General features: G+C 36.9%; 1 protein-coding gene across 1 annotated transcript in view; it reads left to right on the top strand.

Moving 5' to 3' along the window:
* The window catches only part of LOC117062667 (protocadherin-11 X-linked-like), a gene marked incomplete at its 3' end in the record, with an annotated part of 529,838 nt that overhangs the window by 251,969 nt on the left and 254,285 nt on the right, over positions 1-23,584 (top strand).

Raw genomic sequence — 23,584 nt, 5'->3', positions numbered from 1 at the left:
AACTCATCTATATGTCTGTTCATTTAGTTGGTCCTTGAATTATCTGATAATTCTCATTTTCAATAAGTAGGGAACGGTTTGTAAAAAGAGAAATTACTTTTGCTTATTACAATTCATCAAAATTATGCTCCAAAGCTCAAATACACTTTTGATTTATCAGCAAGTTTTGATTGGGGGAGCCAACATACATCTGGGAAATATAGATTCAAATAATAAAGTCCAAGTAGGGATTTCCCTAGTGTAAAGTACGTTACTTTCTATGGAATGAATAGAAAATCCCTCAACAACCTTTTATGTCATTTTACTTCTCCAAGAATTCGTCTTTCTTTCCTTCTACTGCCTTAGAAAAATTTATCATTTGGCATATCCACTAGTTTTGGAGATTGTTGTAGTGTCCTACAAAATACTACCGTCTTAAAGGTAAAACATTCCTATATTATCTCCTAATATTTCACACTATTATACTCAGGTAGCAGAAAAGAAGAAATTACCAAAACAAAACCTAAGATAAGCTGTTTAACTCCAGGGAGGAATGGAGAATGAAATTGTTCTTGGGATGTGGAAATATCTTGTCTGTGAATCTGAAGTCAATTTCCTGTTACTGGGCAGTATACAATAATTCTTTCAAATATTTACAGGTATGTTATACCTAATGTTCAGAAGAAGCATAAACATCCTGATTTTCTAATTTTATACCTTGAATATAAAACATTTGCAAGGCAATTATAAGTTGTGATATAACTATACATATAATATAGAAGACACATGTTTTAACATAAAGGGAATGATGGTATCCATTCATTAAAACTGAGGACAGAGAATCTTCCCAAATAATGACCAATCTAAATATAACAATTTGATTTCTGAACATTCTAATTTGTGTAGATGTTAAATAATTATTGCTCACATGGTCATATATAATTACATGCTATTTGTTTCATTAAATTTATAAATAAATCTTTCATGGTCTCTTGGACTTAGCTTTATGGGAGGGGAATATCTGAAATAAAATAAAAGCCCACATTCTACATTCCTTTAGGAGAATGGGCTCATAACTACCATAAGTAAATTGTTTTTCCTTTGTTTTCTTTTTTTTTGTTTTGAGCTGGAATTTCCCTCTTGTTGCCTAGGCTGGAGTGCAATGGCATGATCTCGGCTCACTGCAACCTCCTCCTCCTGGCTTCAAGCGATTTTCTTGTCTCAGTCTCCCAAGTAGCTGGGATTACAGGCACATGTCAACACACCCAGCTAATTTTCCTATTTTTAGTAGAGACAGGGTTTCATCATATTGGTCAGGCTGGTTTCGAACTCCTGACCTCAGGTGATCTATCTGCCTCAACCTCCCAAAGAGCTGAGATTACAGGCGTGAGCCATTGCGCCTGGCAGCAAATTGTTTTTTCAACCATTTCTGCTTGTTTAGAAGGAAATCTCCATTGCAGCAGGTGATCTGAGGTTTGATTAAATAAATTGACAGACTGCTCAGAGGCTGATTCAGTATTTTAACAACATTGCAATAAATCTTTTGCAATGTGGTCCCATTTTTCCTCAAGATGAGCATCATTATTTTATTTAATATTGGTGTAATCGAATACCTACTTCATTTAACTTTTCTACAGTCTACATTTTGAACTACCTTTTGAAAGAATAGATTCCATTCATGAGGAATTATGATTGTGTGGCATTGGTAAGAGTTGTATCTGTTGGAAATGTCAAGATACACTATTGCATGTCAAAAGAGCTATACATAGAATTGTTACTTTCAGATACAGTGCCACCTTTTTATTGAGGGCATGATAGGCTAATGATAATGAAATTTTTAAGAGTTCTGCAATAATAGCAAGATTTTTCATAACTAGAGCAGAATGATAGAGTCTCTTGTAAAAGTACGTTCCAAATGATCTTAGAGTTAGTTGATTGTTTAAATTTATAACCTCATTAGTAGTATAGACAGATTCCTGCCTCTTAAAAACTCCTAGGAAAATGCCAGTTTTGATTCATCAATACTCCAACTTTAGCTTCAAATGGAATTGTCCTCAATTTTAAAATGGCAGGGTAAAGGGAAACTGACATGAATTTTAATAAAAAATGAAAACTGGAGAAATAGTTACATGAAGGAGGCATATATGGGAAAGTGAAGGCTAGGCCTTCAGGTTTTACAGAAGCAAGCATTTCTGAGAAATAGAGACAGACTTGACACAGGCTAGAGAACCCTTAAGCGGAAATACACATAACAAGTTTTAATTGCTAATGCATTTGTATTAACAGAGCAATCTATGACAATTGTGCTGTCAATAATTTCTGAGATATAGTTAAGAAATAAACAAAGCAACAAGAAATAATATTGACAGACAAATGGAGATCCAGTAATTGTCTGCAGCATCAAACTCTCATGTATAATGACTTTTGAAGGTTGAAGTTCATGAGAGCAGTTCATTATGTATTTCAAACAAAACTCTATTTTGTCATTCTTCCATCAACTGGAATAGTAAGCACTACAGCCGAAATTCTGCCTAAGGGAATCCATGTATACCAGTTGGTTAACCTTTTGACATTCCACTAAAAAGCACCAGGCTCTTTTGTAATTCATAATTCATGAACCACTCTGATTGTTTAGCATTGATCAGCACTTGAATAAATTGAGTTGCTGTCATATTAACATAAGTAGCAATGCTTTAGTGAGACTTTTTCTTTCTTCCTTTCTCTTCTGATTTATAGTTCTTAAAACAGGAAGTCAGTTTAGAAGACTGCAGAGTTACGTATCCAACTATTACTTTTGCACCAACCTAATACAATGATAACAGAAGGCTGTGAAGTACATTCTAACAACTGTTTGCATATTACATTTAAATTCCCAGATTTGACTGCCAGTATGGATTTGTTGTCAGACTTCTTGTCTTCTGTGTGATCAGACATGCCTATCCTTGCATTTTTCAACTCTATATGTAATTATTCTTGTCTACAAAAAGAGTCAAACTTTGTAAAATATTTGAAGAGATTTATTCTGAGCCAAATATGAGTGACCATGTCCTGAGAACATGTGCCCAAGGTGGTCGGGGTACAGCTTGGATTTATATATTTTAGGAAGACATGAGACATCAACCAAATACATTTAAGAAATACATTGACTTGGTTCAGAAAGGTGGGAAAACTCCAAGGGGGGCTTCCAGGCTGTTGGTAAATTTAAACATTTTCTGGTTGACAATTGGTTGAGTTTATCTGAAGACCTGGGATCAACAGAAAGGAAATGTTTAGGTTAAGATAAAGGATTGTGGAGACCAAGTTTTATTGTGCAGAGGAAGCTGTCAGATGGCAGACTTTAGAGGCAGCAGGTTGTAAAATGTTTCTTATTGGACCTAAAAGAGTGCCTGGCTCTTAGTTGATTATCTCCTGGTTCTGGAAAGGAAGGAAGGAAAACATAAAGAGGAAAGAAGGTTCTCTATAGAATGTGGATTTTTCCCACAAAGGATGGCTTTGCAGGGCCATTTCAAAATATGGCAAGGAAATATATTTTGGGGTAAAATATTTTTCATTTCTTCCTTGCTATTCCAGAGTCAGATTGGAAAGTAAGCCACGATATACAGGGTTAAATAAACTCCATTTGATGGAATTTGTGGTTTGTAGGGCATGACTCCCCAGACTCCTTAGATAGGAATTCGGGCAAGATAAAAAAATTAGAGCTTAGTCTTCATGTAGTTTGATGTGGTTATGTAATTGCCCAATCTCTCAACAGGCAAGGAAATGCAATTTATATGTTTCCGAACTTTACAAGGTAATACACTGAAAACACCAGACTTACTCTAAGGAACACAAATGGATATAGTAGTGATCTCTGTGTGATGTGAACTCTGAAAATCTGAGACAAGTCTCAGTTATTTTAGAAAGTTTATGTTGCCAAGGTTGAGGACACACACCCATGACAGCATCAGGAGGTCCTGAAAACATGTTCCCAAGGTAGTCAAAGCACAGCTTGGTTTAATACATTTTAGGGAGACATGAGATATAAATTAACATACGTAAGATGAACATTGGTTCGGTCGGAAAGGCAAGACAACGCGAAGCAAAAGCAGGATGACTCCAGGGGAGGGAGCTTCCAGGTCACAGGAGTTTCTGATTCACCTCTCCAAAGGAGACAATCAGATATGCATTTATCTCAATGAGCTGAGGGGTAACTTTGAATAGGAGGTAGATTTGCCCTAAGCAGTTCCCAGCTTGAAATTTCCCTTTCGCTTAGTGATTTCAGGGTTCCAATATATTTTCCTTTCACAGAGATGTGGTTTGGATCTGTGTCCTTGCCCAAATCTCATGTCTAGTTGCCAGTGTTGGAGGTGGGGCCTGGTAGGAGGTGATTGGATAATGGGGGCAGTTTCTCACGGTTTACCACCATCCTCCTTAATGTTGTCGTGGTAATTGTGACCGATTGAGTTATTGCAAGATCTGGTTGTTTGAAAGTGTGTGGCCCCTCACCTCTCACTCTCTTCCTTCTCCTGCGGCCATGTCAGAGGTGCCTGCTTCACCTTCTGCCATGATTGAAAGCTTCCTGATGCCTCCCCAGAAGCCACTATGCTTCTTATACAACCTGGAAAATTCTGAGCCAATTAAACTTCTTTTCTTTATGTATTACCCAGTCTCAGGTATTTCTTTATAGCAATGAGGGAACAGACTAATAACAAGGTGTATGTAAAGAAATGTGACTATTGTATGGCAAGAGGATACGCTTTCATCCTCACATGCTGAAAAGTGAGAAGAGGAATCTACTCGAGAATGTATTTTGATACATAAATATTATTTCATTGTTTTTTCCTTTTAGCATAATTTGCACATTTTAAATCATGTAACCATTTCAGAGAGAAAACTATATTAATTATGAGATAGTTTTATCTACAGTTGGAACTATAGAAGAAATTTATTACAACATCAGTGTGAACCGGACCATATTGAAATAGTTTATTTAACCTATGGACAACGGAGTTCCAGAGTGGTGATAATAATTCCGTAAGAGAAACTACCTTTATTCTTGGTATAGATTCCTCCTGGTAAAAAGTGAATAGGCACAAATGTCTCCTATGATTTTATACCTCATCACTGTTCCCTCTTGAGATTCATCTATGCATGCTCAGCCCTTTTACTGGTAATTTTTCAGGAATTTATCTGTATGAAAAGCAGTAGCCTGAGAAAATTAGTTACAGATTTGCCACCAAGAATGATAAATGTCTACTGGAGCAGAAAAGAGGCATAGAACATGCTCAGACTCATCAGGGAAAGTGACTCAATTTTCCAGTGTATCAGCATTTGTAAGACAAATCTATAGAATATAAAGTGATATGCAAGAGAATAACTCTCCAAACATTTTAAAGTGCCATTTGGGTCTTATATATTAAAATGTCCACATTATTCATTTAATTAGGTTATTACAAGATGCAAATTTAATATGCTTTTTTTTTTTTTTTTTTTTTTTTTTTTGAGACGGAGTCTCGCTCTGTCGCCCAGGCTGGAGTGCAGTGGCGCAATCTCGGCTCACTGCAAGCTCCGCCTCCCGGGTTCCCGCCATTCTCCCGCCTCAGCCTCCGAGTAGCTGGGACTACAGGCGCCCGCCACCACGCCCGGCTAGTTTTTTGTATTTTTTAGTAGAGACGGGGTTTCACCGTGTTAGCCAGGAGGGTTAATATGCATTTACTGAAACTCATGACTTCTTTTTAGTCCTAAATCTAGCTGTTTTAATTAAACACAAATTGTATATGAATTTTTATTCATAAAACTTCATTCCTTTTTACCTATTTATATTTTGCTATTTAAAAATATCCAGCACCAGACAAAAAAGTAATATGTATGTGTGTGTGTGTATACATATATATACACACATATATATGTATATATATATATATATAAACATTAAAAATTAAAAAACATAATATCTAGCATGGTTATTTGACATCCACACACACTGGTTTAAATAACTTAAAAAAAATGGACAACAGCATTTTATCAAGACCTCTTTGCAAACCATTTGAATTATGTTATAAAATGAGTAGAGATAGGTTACTTATCAGTGCAGAATCTGTTTCTTTATATATTAGAAATAGAAATTTGATTCTGAGCCATCATCTCTTGCTTAAAGTATTTTTATGCCCTATGATATGCAGGTGTTATTCAGATTTCATTGTTTATCTTTGAGGATATACAGGTATACATGAGGACAAGCCCACTTATTCTCGCTTCCTAAAGGAATACACAAAAAATCAGGGTGTAGAAAAGTATCTTATTTCTCCCTAATTTTATACACTAGGACAATGTGAGACATTTAACTGCTCTCTCATGTCCACTACTAGGCTGTCTGCCAACTGGATGATAATGCTTTCCAATTATCCTAGCCTCTAGTACTTCAGTGTTTAGGACAGTTGGATTTTAGCAACAGAATTCACTAGGACAGTATGCTATGCCATCATGAATACCTTCTGGCTTTGGGGAAAAACAACAACTGTAGTGCTTTTTATTTACTTGGGGAATATTTTGAAATAAGTAAAACAATAATTTCTAATATCTAGAGGTTAGAAAAACATTAACATCCCTCTTTAATTTGAATGTTTATGATGTCACTCCACAAACACTCATATTATTACCAATATTTAAATGACATTAAAGATATATCCAAGAACAAAGGCCGTTCATTGCAGTATATATGGTAATATATGCATTATCAACTGAAGGACAGGGAGCAACAAGTGAATTCTGTAGAGATTTCAGCTAATAAAAATGCAAGTCCAAATCCTAAATCTGGGTTCTCCTATCCCCTAACCCCCAATCCCCAGCTATGGTGAAATTTCCACCATAAAACTGTCTAGGTTGTCATTAGCGTTTCAACAAAGCTAATGCATTTATTCTTCCATTGCTTGCTAATTTTCAGGCCTTTTCTGCATTTCCTGTCCTCTCTTTGTCTCTTCACCTGCTCTTTTCTTCTTTGGTTACTTTTGTGACATTTTGTACCACGTGTCCTTAGAATTCTATTCCTATTATGATGTTCTTTTCTCCAAAAATATTTTTTAAATGTACTTCACCATATTCTAGTTTGTTGTTTAGAGGTAGGTACCCCTGAATAAGGTGTATCTTTTAACATATACTTAATAAAATAATAATATTTCATTCTGGGGCCAGTATGGTACATCCCAAAGGAAGGAATTTGCATTGCTCTCTCATACTGTAATTTTTGTTGAGTTTCTCATGTAGACATAACCTCTTTCTCATGTTGTCATCACTATAGTCCTAAATTAAGCCTACTTCGAAGCTTTAAACAATAAAAAATTCCAATTCAAGCAGAAAGTTAGGAAAGATACAGTGAACATACTCTATAAGTATGAAATTTGAACAGTCCATAATATGAAAATATATACCATTTAAACCTTACGTCCTACGTATCAAGGGTAATGACTTTGCTTTTTAATAATTAAATTTGTACATGTAGTGAAATTGCTAATGGATATTGATTGACAAGGCAAAAATCTTCACTTTGGGAAATCTTCCCTTTTCCTAGAAAAATCTTAGAGAAGTTATTTAAGTGGCAACAAAGTTGATTCTGAATTACTTTTTGCTATTTAAGTTCCAAGACAAACAGAATCATTGAGCACTTTTAGGCCAATCATCATGCATTTTTTCTTTTAGAAACAAAGTTAAGGTGTTCAACATCTTTAGACAAGTTCTTGAATAAACTATCACAATTATTAAAGATTATAAAACTGCAAATAATAGAATTAGTTACTTGCATTGTTATCACAGTGGGCATCTAAGACAAGATGTTTCCCTTACATATATTTCTGAAGGAAAGTAAGGTTAGATTTAAATGTTGTTTGATATTTTCCAAAATGCAAGTCACTTGCTGAAGATCAGTCTTCTTCATATTTCAGATAATCAAGGGAGAGTCTGTCTGCCTTATTCACAGACTGAAGTAGTAGAGATTCATTCTGAATGATATATGCAGGCCCCTTTTTCCTCTATGATTTAATATACAACGTATTTTGAACACATGGGACATTATCTTCACTTGCTCTCAGGGGGACTATGTAAGAGAACTGAATAAACAGACAAATTTGTCCATAGTTTAGGGGCCTTGAGTGGAGTGTATGCGTATGTGTTTGTGTGTGTGTGTATGTGTGTGTATGCATCTGCTATATATGAATATATACACATATATTGTATTCATCCATTTTCATGCTGCTGATAAAGACATACTTGAGACTGGGTAATTTATAAAGAAAAAGAGGTTTAATGGACTCACAGTTCCACGTATTGAGGAGGCCCCATAATCATGGCAGAAGGAGAAAGACACATCTTACATGGCAGTAGGCAAGAGAGAATGAGAGTCGAGCAAAAGGGAAACCCCTTATAAAACCATCAGATCTCATGAGACTTATTCAGTACCACGAGAACAGTATGAGGGAAACCACCCCCGTTATTCAATTATCTCCCACTGGATCACTCCCACAACATGTGGGAATTATGAGAGCTACAATTCAAGATGAAGATTTGGATGGGGACACAGCCAAACCATATCACATACATACACATTGTATAAAATTATGTACAAATTATGTGTATGGATGAATATCTGGGAAAAGTTAGGATTAAGGTGAGACTGAGCCTAATGGATCTGTCAAACTTATGTCAATCTTTATTAGACAGTGATGTTCATCTGGTGATGGTACCATTTTAGCTAATAAGAAGGTGTAAAATATTGATAATCTTGCTTACATTTCTCTTTAATTTTGTTTATTTTCTCCTCTAAGATTAGAAAGCAAAATTGAAAAAGTTGGGGGCCAGCCATGGTGGCTCACACCTGTAATCCCAATACTTTGTGAGGCTGAGGTGGAAGAATCACTCAGCCCAGGAGTTTGAGACCAACCTGGGAAACATACTGAGACCCATCTGTAAAAAAAATATATATATATATATATGTATATATATACGTATATATATATATATGTATATATATATATATATGTATATATATACGTATATACATATAGATACATGTGTGTGTGTGTATATATATGTATATGTATATATGTGTGTGTGTGTATATATATGTGTATATGTATATATAAAGTAGCCAGGTGGTGTGCACCTATGGTCCTGGCTACTTGGGAGGCTGAGGTGGAAGGATTGCTTGAGCCTAGGAGGTCATGGCTGCACTGTTGTGTTCACACCACTGCATTCCAGCCTGGGCAACAGACTGAGACCTTGTCTCAGAAAAAAAAAAAAAAAATTGAAAAAGTTATCAGGAAAGATGCAGGGAAATATATTTTTTTCATTACACTGTTCCCTCAACACGAATATATTTTATTTTTTCCTTTTCATTTCCTTTCTAAGTCTTTGCATCTCTAATGATGGTGTACATTCATATGAAAAATTTGATATTTAGCAGAATTGATAGTTAATACATAAAGCTATAGATTATAGTTTGATAAGTAAAAACAAGTTATGAATTATGCAGAACTGTATAGAATTTCAAGATATGAATCCTCATTTTATTTATATATGTACTATGTACATGTATATTCATATTCAGTTGTCCCTTGGTATCTTTAAGGGATTGGTTCTAGCACCCCCATAATACCAAAATCTTTAGATACTCAAGTCCCTTATATAAAATGATACATAGTATTTACATATAGTCTACACACCTTCTCCTGTATATTTTAAATTATTTCTACATTACTTATAATACCTAATACAACGTAAATGCTATGTAAATAGTCATTATACTGTGTTATATTTATTTGTATTACTTTTTATTGTAGTACTATTATTTGTATTGGGCTTTAAAACATTTTTGATCCTCAGTTACTTGAAATCAACAATGTGGAACTCGTGGATGCAAGGTGCCGACTGCTTATACATATATGTATGTATTCAAATAATGAAATTCATTCCTAAAGCACAGATATTTTAGGGAAAAAAATGACGTAGCAGATGATGTCTTATTGATCCTAAGGATTTATTATTTTATTTTTTCTTCTTGCACCAATGTTTCCTGGCCTACACTAATCTAAGTAACCAAAACTACATTTCATGTTGTGAGGTTGTGTGGTCAGAAATAGAGTCCAGGAACAAATTAAGGTGGATGTAGATTCAGCTCCAGTGATAGGTAAGCACTCACTAAATGTGTTTCTACAACAAGACACAAAACTAATAATGAACATGATTGTGATACCATACACCTTCATTTCTATTTCATTTTAATTAAATAATATAAACTCTTTCATAAATAAACATACAGTTGGTCATATAAACCATAAGGCTAAACCAAAAGCTGATGTTTGAATTTGCTCATCATTTTGTTCTTCCCTTAGGACACTAGCTAAAATCTCATCCGTGGTTAAAGCACAGGCATGATTCTCAAAACGTTCTTGGTATTGACAGAAATCCGCTGAGCTGGTTGTGCTTGTCCAGTGAAGCTCCAGATGCTCTCTTTTTGTTGTTGTTGTTGTTGAGATGCAGTTTTGCTCTTGTTGCCCAGGGTGGAGTGCAAAGGTCCAATCTTAGCTTACCGCAACCTCTGCCTCCTGGGTTCAAGAGATTCTCCTGCCTCAGCCTCCTGAGTAGCTGGGATTACCGGCATGCGCCACCATGCCCAGCTAATTTTGTATTTATAGTACAGATGGGGTTTCTCCATGTTGGTCAGGCTGGTCTCGAACTCCCAACCTCAGGTGATCAGCCCGCCTCGGCCTCCCAAAATGCTGGGATTACAGGCATGAGCCACTGCACCCGGCCCCTGAATGCTTTCTTTTAATTAATCATTGTAAATACATATGGATCTGTGTGTTCCTAAAAGGGTAATGACATGCCGTACTGGCCACATCAAGCATGTTTACAAAGTACAGGCTAGTAACTCATATCTATTTTACCAAAACATCTCTAAAAACTGCTCTCTTGTCTTAATCATATTTTGATCTTGACTTTCTTTGTAACTTCTCTGTTAGAATTATCCATTCACACCTCGGCTCAGTATGTGCTTTGTGTTGTTCATAATTTCATGTGCATAGCTTTTTAGAAACTTCTACTGAAAGTCTGTATTTGTGTGGAAATGAAACCAATTAAGAAATACAAATGACATTTATTTCCAGCTTGTCAGAAACTTTGAGAGATAAATTAATGACAAAAGTTTATTGCTGTGTCTTCTTTTCAGTATGCTTCCTTCAAACTTCATGGCAGTAAATGCCAAATAACCTCATGTATCAAACTTAAAGCAAGCTGCGAGCCAGGTGTCTTCAACTGCAGGTCATATGCTGCGCTACATTCATCATTTTAATCTTTTGAATTAAATCATCCAAAATTGAATAAACCTCAGTGAAACTGTGGTTGCTAAGAAATTCTTTAATTCTCCGACTCCTGAATTCTGTAATATCTTCTGCCTAGAAATAACAATGGAGAAAGAATAAGGTGCAAGTTTTGGCCCATAGAAGGCAAACACTACACGTTTTGAGTTAGTTTAGTGTTAGCAACTTGAGAGCAGGGACCAGAGCCATTCTTCTACACAAAACACAAAAATTTAGTTCAATTTTTGTGTATTTCATTGCTATGTATCCTGCTGTCATGCAGTGAAATTCTGCTTGTATTTATATGCTAAAAATTGTTTAGGAAAATGTAATCTTTTTGGTAGTAATCAAAACCAATTCAATGTGCACTATGGTATAATGTTCAGTGGAAAGGAGTAATCTCAATAATTTCTCTGAAAATCAACTCCAAGTTTCAAGCAGCCAAGGATGAATGATGGCTGCACTCCATATATTAATCAAAATAATGATTAAAGAAAATAAAGAACATAGATTTAAAAGATTTCATCATATTGACAGAATAAGCATTTGCATCATTTAGCCCAATATGTAGTTCATATATTTTCCCTTAAGTGTTTTTTCTTACAGGTTTTTAACTTTTTAAATTTACTTTGGGGACTTTTAGTAGATGATGTATTCAAATGATTTAAAAATTAAAACCATGTAACAAGGTACACACGAAGAAGCCTTTCATCCAAGCTTGTCACTATTTCTTCCATATATCCTTCCCTCTACAGTTAATCATTCTTATTAGTTTCTCAAACATACTTCTGGTGTTTCTGTATGTAGATATAAACAAATATTATAGGTTATCTCATAGCTGTTCTAAACAGTCCCTTATAGATGGATATTGGGACTTATTTTCAACTTTAAAATGATAAAAGGGTAAACAGTGCTGTAATGAAAAACCTTTCACACATATCATTTATCCATATTTCTAGAAATGGGATTGTTGAGTCAGATTAACTTTAGAATCATTTATCTAGCTCTAAAAATGTTGCTATTCTTGTTGGAATCACACTAAATTTGATGTTAACTTAGAGAGAATCATCAGCTTTATGATGCTGAATCCTTCTGCCCAAGATTACATCATGTCTTTTCTTTTATTCCATCCTAGATCTTTGTCCTAAATTATGTTACAAATTTTTCTTATGACTATTGCACAATTCTGGCTATGTTTACTCAGACATTTTGTTCTTTTTCATTGTTGTTTGTGTATGTTCTTGGCATCTTAGCAAAGTAATGATTGCAAATTTTTAAAATATGCAGATATTAAGCAAAATTGGAAGTAACAGTATATATTTTTATCAATTTTGTGCAATTCCAGACACTTTGCGTTAATCTTTAATAAATATTTATTTTACTAAGTTTTTGATATCTGCTATTTGATTTGGCATTCCTCAAATACCTGCTGATTAAAATATTATAAAAACTTCCTATTGGGAAAAAAATTTTTAAAGCCATATTATCATTTATTGGTTTATCTTTTTTAAATAATTCAAATACCGAATTAACTCTATAGTTAACAGGATATCACTTACATTTTCTAAGATACTCTCTTGGATTTAGCTGTGTGGCACTGTTAACCAAAAATAAATTCTAAGGCCATCCAATCATCTGAATGGACCCCTCCTCTTGGCCAAGGGCATTCCACAGTTAACCTGAAAAACCAGTTCAGGACATGATAGAAGAGGGGAAGGTACATGCCTCACTATACATCCCCAGCAGCCTTAACATCAACCCATATCTTAAATCTGATAAGAAACATTTACAATCTATTCTCTCGGAAGCCTACTACTTGGAGACCTCCTCTGCATGATAAAATCGAGGTCTCAACCCCTTAACTTAATGCAAACATTCCTTTCTATTGATAACTCTGTCAGCCAATTGCCAATCAGAACATTTTTAAATCTACCTATGACCTGGAAGTCACCCCCCAATCCCCCTCCTCAATCCCCTTCATCACTTTGAGTTATTCTGCCTTTCCAGATGGAACCAATGTAAATCTTACATGTATTGATGTATGATGTCTCCTCAAAATGTATAAAAGCAAGCTGTACCTTGACTACCTTGAGCATATTTTCAGGGCCTCTTGAGGCTGTGTCATGGGCATGTCCTTAACCTTGGCAAAATAAACGTTCTAAAGTGATTGAGACCTGTCTCAGATACTTTTGAGTTCACAAATTTGAGAGCTGTCTTAGATACTTTTGGGTTCAAAACACCCTTTGATGTTAAGGGAATCCATTGTCTAAATTGCCAAGAGGCCGGGCGCGGTGGCTCATGCCTGTAATCCTAGTACTTTGGGAGGCCACGGTGGGCAGATAACCTGAGGTCGGGAGTTCAGTACCAGCCTGACCAACATGGAGAAACCCGGTCTATACTGAAAATACAAATTTAGCCAGGCATGGTGGTGCATGCCTGTAATCCCTGCTACTCGGGAGGCTGAAGCAGAAGATCGCTTGAACTCAAAGTCCCCACTTTGAGTTGTCCCACCTTTCTGAACCAAGCCAATGTATTTCTTTCTTTTTTTTTTTTTTTTTTTTTTTTTGAGACGGAGTCTCGCTCTGCCGCCCAGGCTGGAGTGCAGTGGCCGGATCTCAGCTCACTGCAAGCTCCGCCTCCTGGGTTTACGCCATTCTCCTGCCTCGGCCTCCCGAGTAGCTGGGACTACAGGCGCCCGCCACCTCGCCGGCTAGTTTTTTGTATTTTTAGTAGAGACGGGGTTTCACCGTGTTAGCCAGGAGGGTCTCGATCTCCTGACCTCATGATCCGCCCGTCTCGGCCTCCCAAAGTGCTGGGATTACAGGCTTGAGCCACCGTGCCCGGCCGCCAATGTATTTCTTAAATGTATTTGATTGATGTCTCATACTTCCCTAAAATATATAAAACCAAGCTGTACCCCGACGACCCTGGGGACATGTTCTCAGGACCTCCTGAGGGCTGTGTCATGGGCCATGGTTACTCATATTTGGCTCAGAATAAATCTCTTCAAATACTTTACAGAATTTGACTCTTTTCATCGACAATATGCCAATATGCATAGGAAATCACTAGTCAAATGAATTTGTCGGTGCTATTTGATAGTTTGTGAAATATCTTTGCATATAAGCAATAAGAACTGATAAAAGAAAAAATATAGTTCTGATATAAAAAAGCAGAGTTCTTTGACAAGCTGAGTAAAAAGAATTTAATCATTAAGAATCCGTGGATATTATTTAGTTTTTAGACATCATGTAGTCCAAGATCTGCTCTGAAAACATACCAGGTTCAAAATACAGATTTCCTCAAAATGTCTGCATCAGTATCAAATAAAATATATAATGATGTTCATTGGTTTCTTCTTCTTTATGTTATTAAGGTGTTTCAGTAGCAATAGACTGGCAAGTGTATTCAGCCACCTTGGACTTGTGATTCACTCAGGAGAATTTGACATTGTGATAAAAAAAGTAAAAGGGATTTAGTATTTCTAAGGCTGACTGCCTTGGCAAGACACTGTACTTCAAATCAGCATGCATCCATTTTGAATATTAAGTAGGAAAATGAGATAAATTTTTAGTAGAGGCTTAGAAAAATATAAAACACTGTCATTTTGAGGTTAGTTTTCCGCTGCATTGATTTTTGTCTTTTATACCTCAGTATGATTAAAAAACTTTCCCTAAATCTGTCAATATAATGTTTCACCATTATGGTACACATATAATATAATGCAGACGATTCTGTTTTCCACTCTGACCTTTACTATATAGCTGGGTTTTGATAGAAGAGTGTGGGAGGAAATACTTTTTAAATAGAATTCCAATAATGTATCCATAAACATAACCTCTCATCCTTTGAATTACTAAGTGTTAACCTTGCTACAGGATATATTATTCCTTTTCGTTTTGAATAAGCCATAAGACGTAGGGACATAGTATTAAAATGCATAGGTAACTGTGGTCAGGATTACCTAATATTAACCTAAATTATGTCCTGTTAAGCACTGAATAATGTTAGGTAAAATGTTCTCTTATCATTATAAGTTTTGTAATACTGTAACCGCCCAACGGGTTCACCTTGCCCACTGCCTACACGGAGACGTCTTTATTTATTAAGACAGGGGAACTGCAATGGAGAAAGAGTAATTCACTTAGAGCCGGCTGTGTGAGAGACTGGAGTTTTATTATTACTCAAATCAGCCTCCCTGAGCATTTTGGGGAGTGCTTGGGGACTGGAGTTTTTAAAGATAACTTGGACCAGGCGTGATGGCTCACGCCTGTAATCCCAGCGCTTTGGGAGGCCGTAGCCAACGTGGTGAAACCCCGTCTCCACTAAAAATGCAAAAATTAGCTGGGCGTGGTGGAGGGGCGCCTGTAGTCCCAGCTACTTGGGAGGCTGAGGCAGGAGAATTACTTGCTGAGTCCAGGAGACACGTTGCTGTGAGCCGAGACCGTGCCACTGCACTCCAGCCTGAGCGACAGCGGGAGACTCGATCTCAAAAAAAAACATTAAAGATAACTTGGCAGTAGGGACTTGGGAAGTGAGAGGTACTGATTGTATGGGTTGAAGATGGAATCATAGAGGGTCCAAGTGAAGTTTTCTTGTTATCTTCTGTTCCTGGGTGGGATCTCAAAACTGGTTGAGCCAGATTACCAGTCTGAGTGTGGTATCGGCTGATGCTGATCCATCAAGTGCAGGGTTTGCAAATTATCTCAAGCACTGATAGGTTTTAAAATAATGATGTTATCTCCAGGAACAATTTGGTGAGGTTCAGACTCTTGCAGCCATAAGCTGCATGACCCTTAAACGTAATTCCTACTCTTGTAACTAGTTTGTTCGTCCTACAAAGGCAGACCTGGTCCAAGGCAAGAAGGGGGTCTTTTGGGAAAGGTCTGTAATTTTGTTTCAGAGTCAAACCATAAACTAAATTCCTTCCCAAGGCTGGTTCGGCCTATGCCTAGGAATGAACAAGGACAGCTTAAAGGTTAGAAGCAAGATGGTGTTGATCAGGTCTAATCTCTTTCACTGTCATAATATCCTCAGTTATAATTTTTGCAAAGACAGTTTCAAGACTAGGAAGTTATTTTTTGAAGATACAGTTATTGAATAAAACACTATGTAATTTAGCTATTGACCAGTGGAGCTGCAATTTTTCTCAACAGTTAATCTTTTCTTTAAGTTACTTCATAATTGAAATAGCTACTTTTATAGATTGATTAGTCCCTAAATATAAACCAATCATCTATTTAAAAGGGTTTTTATTTTAAACTTATCCTTGAAAGATTGTGAATAAAACAAATTAGAAGGTCTATGAAAGTTCCAGCTTATTGAAAATGAGATTTATTCAATTGGAATACATAAATCTTAGGATGTTACAAAGAAAGAGAAAAATAAAATCTTAGACTAAGATTCCACAGTACCAATGCCAATATAGACACGATACCTAAACAAATCAAAGAACAAGTTTTGAATTTCAGTAGACACTGTCAACCGAGGAAAATGACAAGTCTCAATCATTTTAGGAGATTTATTTGCCAAAATTAAGGATGCACCCGGGAGAGAGGTCTATGCCTTTCTCCAAAGACGATTTTGAGGGCTCCAAATTTAAAGAGGAAAGAATGGGGTATTGAGAAGCACACCGTTTTTACATGAAGAATGGGGGCAGAGGAAAAATGTGAAGAATCTGCATTTCACATAACACAGACAAAATGGGGAAGGGGAACAGTCAGATATGCATTTTTGTCTGGCGGGCTGGGTGACTGCACCTGTAAAGATAAGCTATCAATTTGCATGGCCATGGAGGAGTTTTTAACAGCTCACCAGGAATTTCCTTGTGGGCAAAATATGGGAGAGGCTTGTAGCCTTTCATCTTGTAGCCATCTCATTGAGGAACCAAAAGGGGGAGGCAGGTTTGTGTGACTCAGTTCCCAGCTTGACTTGTCCCTTTGGCTAAATGAGTTTGGGGTCCAAAAATTTAATTTCTTTTTACAACACACCATATTCCTGATAGCTCCAAATAACCCTTTCTGGCTCTCCTTTGTTTTCTTAAAGGAACCAGGACATGCTGATATCCTTTCTTAAGTTATGTTAATATGTAAATGCAGTCAGCATCTGGGGTATTCTAGGCCTTTGGTAGCTCCACAAACAGCAAATATTTTCACCTGGACAGAGCTTCTAAGTACTTGGCAAAGGAAAGATTATTATGAGCCTTATTTAGTTTAGTCTGCATCAGTGATATTTTATTACCAGCATTCTCTGTAGATTTGGAGAATATGAAAGTAAGCTCTGTATCAGCCTTAAACTTTCTGAGCTGGATTTGGATCACCTAAGGCTAAATTTAAAAAAAAAAAAAAAAAAAAAAAAAAATCAGCATCAATACTTTCTAAGCGTATGTTTTCCCAATAAGGTGAGGTTTTATTAGTAGTTTTTTAAAAGTCTGTCTAGAAATTTCATGTTCTACTCAATGCTTCTAGTTATTAATGAAAAAGGAATTTTTTCATGAAAATGTAGTTGCCCCTCTATTAGAAATTGTTCATATGAGCTGCATCTACTCATCTTAAATAAAAATGTAATGCTACTAGATGAAAGTAAATTTCCTCAAATTAATATGTCATATATATATATATATATTTTAAGGTAGAATGTAAGAAGGAAAATGTATAGGAAATTTTTTTAAAAAGCATTTATTTATCCAATTTCCTTTAGTCACAGAATCACTAAGTTGAAAGAGCCCTAGAAGATATAGTCCAATGTCATCATTTTACAAAAGTGAAAATTTAAATTCTGAAATACAAAATAAGTTTCCCAAGTCATATAGTTAGTGACAGAACTGAGGCTATTTCACAACCCCACTCTAATGCTCATTTTTCTAAACTGCACTGATTATCACACAACCAGGAATACCAAAAAAAAAAAAAAAAGTATCAGCTATAAGCTATAATCTTTGCTCTTATGGAGCCTGTAAGTTCATAAGAGAGATGTATACAAGATGACAACTGTGTATGACCAGGACAGGCAAGATGAGACATGTACCATTTGTGCAGAAGACAGCTACATCATAGCAGGCAGGCTCATAGAATTGAGAGAGGCTTGGCAAACAGATAATATCTAGGATAAGATGAGGTTCTGGTAAAAAAAAAAAAGTATAGTCATCATAATGTCATACTGTTTTAAAATTTTGAAACAAATTCTTTCCCAAAGAATTCCTGAAATGTTTGGTATTTTGATATTTTCTCTTAATGGAAAGTGCAAATGAGTTAAATTATTAATGATTTTCATCCTATAATTGGTATCTACTGTCATTTGTGTGGACAATTTCAATAGGCATGTTCATTTTTTAGACAGAGATTTATTATAATGTTTTCTTATGACAATTTGATATCATTGTGTTGTTTGCTTATATTAATTTTAAAATTATTCACTTCTCTTTTATTCCACCATGATAATCCATTTATAGATTTAATTCATTTTGAGGCTCCTAATAATGAATTTATGATTAAGAAAATTTTGCTACTCATTTGTTCAGCCATTTTTCAATTTTTTTAAATCATAGCACCTGAGACCTAATTATAATTAATTGCTAAAGTTGCTCATTTGAAGTTTCTTTGAAGAATTACTCAAGTTGTTTCAGTATAAATTAACACCAAAAAAGGTAATGATTCATATTTTCTATTTTGGGTGCAAGAGATTAACACCAGTGCTAGATTATATTTAAAACACTTAGTTTATTGATTAACTTCCCTGAAGAACATGTGACCTTATTTTTGCTTAAAACTATTTGCAGGCCGGGCGCGGTGGCTCAAGCCTGTACTCCCAGCACTTTGGGAGGCCGAGACGGGTGGATCACGAGGTCAGGAGATCGAGACCATCCTGGCTAACACGGTGAAACCCCGTCTCGACTAAAAAATACAAAAAAAAAACTAGCCGGGCGACGTGGCGGCGCCTGTAGTCCCAGCTGCTCGGGAGGCTGAGGCAGGAGAATGGCGTGAACCCGGGAGGCGGAGCTTGCAGTGAGCTGAGATCCGGCCACTGCACTCCAGCCTGGGCGACAGAGCGAGACTCCGCCTCAAAAAAAAAAAAAAAAAAAAAAAACTATTTGCAGATCCTAAATATTTGAAGAAGGTCAGTGAGTGTGTAGGGTTAGATTCAGGGGAAGGAACAGTACTTCTACTTTAACCATAATACCTGCCTTTTTATCTGTTTTCTATATTGTAGCTTTGGTTCTGTTGAATTTCATTTAAAAAGTGGAGAGGTGTGTTACAAATTGTAAACTTTTCTAACTTTTAAAAATCACTTTCCGAAAGGTAAAGATCAAAGTCATTCAAGGTTCTTTGTATTCCAATTGTAGTTTCTGCTTCTTCTTCCTTTACACAAACACTTTGTCTCATCCAAATTTATTTTCTGAACATTGTCTAAACATACCTGGTGGTTTCCTTGCTCCCTGCCTTGAATAAACTTGCAGCTTCCATCTTGGAAGCTCTCCTCTCCTACCCTGCTCCCCTACTGGATCAAAAGGATGTCACCCGTCCTTTCAATTTATTTATTTATTGGTTTGTTTGTTTGTTTATTTTTGAGACAGAGTCTTGCTCTGTCGCCCAGGCTGGAGTGCAATGGCGCGAACTCGGCTCACTGCAACCCACACCTCCCAGGTTCAAGCGATTCTCCTGCCTCAGCCCCCCTGAGTAGCTGGAATTACAGGCCCCCACCACCATGCCCGGCTGGGGTTTCTCCATTTTGATCAGGATGGTCTTGAATTCCTGACCTCAGGTGATCCACCCTCCTTGGCCTCCCAAAGTTTTGGGAGTACAGGCATAAGACAAAGTGCCCAGTCCCTTTCCATTTTTGAAGTTAAACTCTCCCCATGAAGTCTTCTAATTCATAACAACTGGAACTGACTTCTCTATCCATTGAACTCCAATACCAATTATCATTTATTCTTACCACTACTTTATGTTGCAGTTATCTATGTAGACTAGATCAACATGACCATATCTGGGCACTCAATAAATATGTGTTAAATGAAACACATATTTCTTGTGAGGTACTCATAGACCACAAGTTTTACAGAGTAATAAAGTTTAATTTTATTCTTCTAGTTTCAAGCAGAAAGAAAATAATGAAAAAATATGTATTTAACTAGAAGGAGACTGTATTAGTCAGGGTTTTCTAGAGGGGCAGAACTAATAGGATATATGTATATATTAAAGAGAGTTTATTAAGGAGAATTGACTCACAGGATCACAAGGTGAAGTCCCACGATAGACTGTCTGCAAGCTGAAGAGCAAGGAAGCCAGTAGTGGCTCAGTCCAAGTCCCAAAACCTCTAAAGTAGGGAAGCCAACAGTTCAGCCTTCAGTCTGTGGCTGACGGCCTGAGAGCCCCTGGCAAACCACTGGTGTGAATCCAAGAGTCCAAAAACTGAATAACTTGGAGTATAATGTTCGAGGGCAGGGAGCATCCAGAGGAAGACTCAGCATGTCGGATTATCCCACCTTCTTCTACCTGCTTTTTCTAGCTGCACTGGCAGGTAATAGGATGATGACCACTGAGATTGAGGGTGAGTCAGCCTCTCCCAGTTCACTGACTCAAATGTTAATCTCCTCTGGCAACACCCTCAGAGACACACCCAGAAACAATACTTTGCATCCTTCAAGACAAACAAATTGACACTTAACGTTAACCATCACAGAGAGATTTCTACTACTAAGTCTCTATCATGTAATATAGCGTCAGTGAAATTGTATTCTCAGATCTATAGTTTCTCTGAGTGATAGTTGCCCATAATTTAAAATGTAAAATGTATACTCTGCAGCAGCATGTTTGTAAGACATGTAAATGTGAGTGTTTTAGTTAGCTCAACACTTAGCTTTTAATGCTTAGAATGACATGCCTGAAATATATTTTTAATTTTTCTTGAGACTTTGACCAGAACTGGGGTTAATTCATTCAGACATTATTTTGGTATTCACAGATCATCTTGTAGGTATGTTTTATTAAATAGCCTATAACATTTATTTAGTTCAAAACTGATTTCTAACTTTAAAATTGACTCATGATGGCACATTAAGTTATTGAGCTCAACAGAGAATCAAGGAACAAAGAGTAACAGCTCTTCCTACCATCTTCTTAGATTTTTGGATTGATCCAATACAGCTTTTAATAGCATTGGAGCCAAAACTAATATTAATACATTAGCATTAATGCAGGTGTAGACAGATGTAGAAAGTTTCAAGAAAATTAAATTCTTGGCCGGGCGCGGTGGCTCAAGCCTGTAATCCCAGCACTTTGGGAGGCCGAGATGGGCAGATCACGAGGTCAGGAGATCGAGACCATCCTGGCTAACACGGTGAAACCCCGTCTCTACTAAAAAAATATACAAAAAACTAGCCGGGCGACGTGGCGGGCGCCGGTAGTCCCAGCTACTCGGGAGGCTGAGGCAGGAGAATGGCATAAGCCCAGGAGGCGGAGCTTGCAGTGAGCTGAGATCCGGCCACTGCACTCCAGCCTGGGCGACAGAGCGAGACTCCGTCGCAAAAAAAAGAAAAGAAAATTCTTAGATAATCATTCTGACTGTTTTCTCCTTTTAGCAAATTATTTTTGTTTTATTTATTGATTTATTTAGCTATTATTATTTTTTGAGACAGGGTCTCCCTCTGTTGCCCAGGCTGGCATGCAGAGGCACAATCATGGCTCATTTTAACTCCCCCTCCTGGGCTCAAGCGATCCTCACTCCTCAGCCTCTTGAGTAGCTGGCACTACGGGCATGTGCCACTGTGCCTAGCAATTGTTTTGTATTTTTTTGTAGAGACAGGGTCTCACTATGTTGCCCAGGCTGGTCTTGAACTCCTGGGCTCCAGCAACCCACCATCCTCGACCTCTCAAAGTGCTGGGGTTACAGACATGAGCCACCATGCTCAGTCAGCAAATTTATTTTAAGATTAAAAAACGTCAATGTTGGGTTAGCAGTGTTATATAGTATGTAGAATACTATCCTGAGTATTAGGAAACCTTGTTAGGAATTAGTTGTGTGCCTTTGGGAAGGCCTCTTTTGCAATATGAACCTGAACATTTTTTTCTATAAAATGAGGGTTCAGAACTTGGGCATGTCTAAGATTTCCTCCAGTTCAATCCTTTTATGTCTTTAAACTTGTAAAGGGTAGGGGAAAAGTCCTCAAAAAGTAATACTGTGCTAGGCGCAGTGGCTCACACCTGTAATCCTAGCACTTTGGGAGGCCGAGGCGGGTGGATCACCTGAGGTCAGGAGTTTGAGACCAGGCTGGCCAACGTGGCAAAACCCTGTCTCTACCAAAAATACAAAAATTAGCTGAGCATGGTGGTGGGTGCCTATAATCCTAGCTACTCGGGAGGCTGAGGCCGGAGAATCGCTTGAACGATTCTCCGGGGTGCGGAGGTTGCAGTCAGCTGGGATCAGGCCACTTTACTCCAGCCAGGGCGAAATAGCGAAACTCTGTCTCAAAAAAAAAAAAAAAAATACCATATTCACACAAATACTCTCTTTATTCTCTTGAAGAACAAACAACAAAAGGATCTGTATATACTAGTGTAAGTGTTTATTTGAGATTCACTCTCTTATTTCCTCATATAATGCAAGGGAAAGGCCATAGACTAATTTTTTATTAAAGATAGTAAATACAAGTAATTTTAAATCTAGAGGTTGATTTCTGTAGCAGGAGAAATTCTTCCACATTAAGTACAGAAAGGAAAAAAAAAATGCTTCAGAAGCACATTTGAAGAGAGCTATATTCAATTTCACAGGAAAGATTCAACATCAAGTAACCCCTGGGTCCCTTCAATGTATTGCTCTAATTTATACATCAAAGTGAGAACAAGCTTGCTGAAACATAAGGCCTGAAGGAACAACTCAATGTTTCTATCAAAGGTAGTTCACCAGTTACACAGTCCATGAAATGCTCATTAACAAGCTGAGGCAATACGTACTGAGTATACAGGTTCACCTTTGCATATTAATCAGCAATGTGTAATAACATTTACGGCTCTTGCTGTTCCACATGCAGAGAACACTGAGGTTAGAGCCGGGCTGTATAAATGTCAAATGTATTTATGGTCATGAATGCATACTGCTGTTTTAAAACGGTAGTCTCTTAACGGCCACAAATGTTTCATTCATATGCAGGTAGTTGGCAGCCACCTTTTTTCTTGAGCCACAGATTACTTTTGCTATAGATTTCCATCCTACAACACAGATCTACCACCAACAGTTTTATGAAGCCATATGCCTTTCAGAAACACTGCAATTTTGGTTTT

The sequence above is a fragment of the Trachypithecus francoisi genome, unplaced genomic scaffold (genome assembly GCF_009764315.1).
Source record: "Trachypithecus francoisi isolate TF-2019V2 unplaced genomic scaffold, Tfra_2.0 Contig01531, whole genome shotgun sequence".
Taxonomy (NCBI): Eukaryota; Metazoa; Chordata; class Mammalia; order Primates; family Cercopithecidae; genus Trachypithecus; species Trachypithecus francoisi.
Note: the sequence above shows the minus strand (reverse complement) of the source record. Positions and strands in the feature narration are given on the sequence as shown.